The sequence below is a fragment of the Lathyrus oleraceus genome, chromosome 3, assembly GCF_024323335.1.
Source record: "Lathyrus oleraceus cultivar Zhongwan6 chromosome 3, CAAS_Psat_ZW6_1.0, whole genome shotgun sequence".
Taxonomy (NCBI): domain Eukaryota; kingdom Viridiplantae; phylum Streptophyta; class Magnoliopsida; order Fabales; family Fabaceae; genus Lathyrus; species Lathyrus oleraceus.
In genome coordinates this window covers 224392830-224394177 of record NC_066581.1, presented here as the reverse complement: position 1 = coordinate 224394177, position 1348 = coordinate 224392830, and the positions used below count along the sequence as shown (strand labels likewise).

General features: G+C 39.8%; 1 non-coding gene across 1 annotated transcript; it reads left to right on the top strand.

Annotated features, from left to right (window-relative positions):
* The first annotated feature begins 754 nt into the window (after nucleotides 1–754).
* Nucleotides 755–859, top strand: LOC127133694 (small nucleolar RNA R71). The gene has a single exon (XR_007807644.1). It is a non-coding gene; the product is annotated as a small nucleolar RNA R71 (small nucleolar RNA).
* Nucleotides 860–1348: the final 489 nt, after the last annotated feature.

Below are 1348 nucleotides of genomic sequence, written 5' to 3'. Positions count from 1 at the left end.
TGGAGGTGGATGCTTGTTGCTGAGTAACTTGAGAGATTTGGGTTTCTAGAATCTTGAAATGTGTAGCTATTCCACCAACTTTGGTATTCAACTGCCTAAGAACTTCGTTGATGTGGAGGTTTTGATTTTTGAACTCTTCATTTAGGTGAGTTTGAGTCGCCATGAATTTTTCCACCATCAACTCAAGATTAGATTTATTTTGGGTAGCTGGGCCAACATTTTGGAAACTAGGTGGGCCCACAACTTGTTGAGGTTGGTTGTTTTTGTAGGAAAGATTTGTGTGGTTTTGCCAACCGGGGTTGTAGGTATTAGAGTAAGGATTATTCCTCTGATTATTAAAAAAATTGACATTTTCTTAGGTCGATCCTACGGAGAAAATCATTTGGAAATCATTTCCAATATGTCCATTCACACGTAAATCTCATAACTGAGAGTAGCGAGGGTAACAAAAGCAACATAGCCAGGTGGAGTGGAAGTTGGAGGGGTGATGATTAAATTTTCAATCTTTTGATAGAGGGCATCGAATTCGGCATTCATGTGATCAAGTTGACTCATTTCATACATCCTTCTAGTTTTAGGGGCGACTTGTTGTGCGCTTCCCCAAGAATGATGCTTTTTGACCATGTCCTTTATAAGTTTGTAGGCCACATCTTATGAACTATTCATAAGGGCTTCACTAGAAGCCGCGTCGAGGGTCATCCTTGTGGAGTAAAGGAGACCGTTATAAAAAGTGTTAATTATCATCCATTTCTCGAGCCCATGGAAATGGAAAAGTCTTAACAGGTCCTTGAAACGTCCCCATGCGTCAAACAAGGATTCCCCATCTTCTTGCCTAAAATTATTTATCTCATTCCTAACTTGGTCTGTCTTACTTGGTGGAGAATAGTGTTTGAGGAAAAGCGACTTTCAATTTGAGGCCAAGAACTTCTCTAATTTGCAGGCAAGTAATGAAGCCAAGCCCACACTCGATCTCTCAGAGAGAAGGAAAAAAGTATTTGATGAATATCATTCTGGTCAACTCTGTTTGCCTTAACAGTACCAGAATTATCGAAAAAAAAAGATAGGTGCAAGTTCGGGTTTTCCAAAGGTAAACCTGAAAATTGGTCTTGTTGGACCATACCTATCAATGATAGTTTAAATTAAAAAAAAATCCCCAATAGGTGGGTGCACGATACTGCAGCGTGGTTCCTCTTCTGTTGAAACCGCACAACCTTTCAAAGGTTTCGTATCAACAACTGGGTCAGCCATATTAAGTTGTCTTTAAGTTTGGCGCCTTTCTAGCAAAAAATGCTCGATCTCGTCGATGGGTTCGACTAAAGTATTAACATAATGCGTTCTTCACATACAA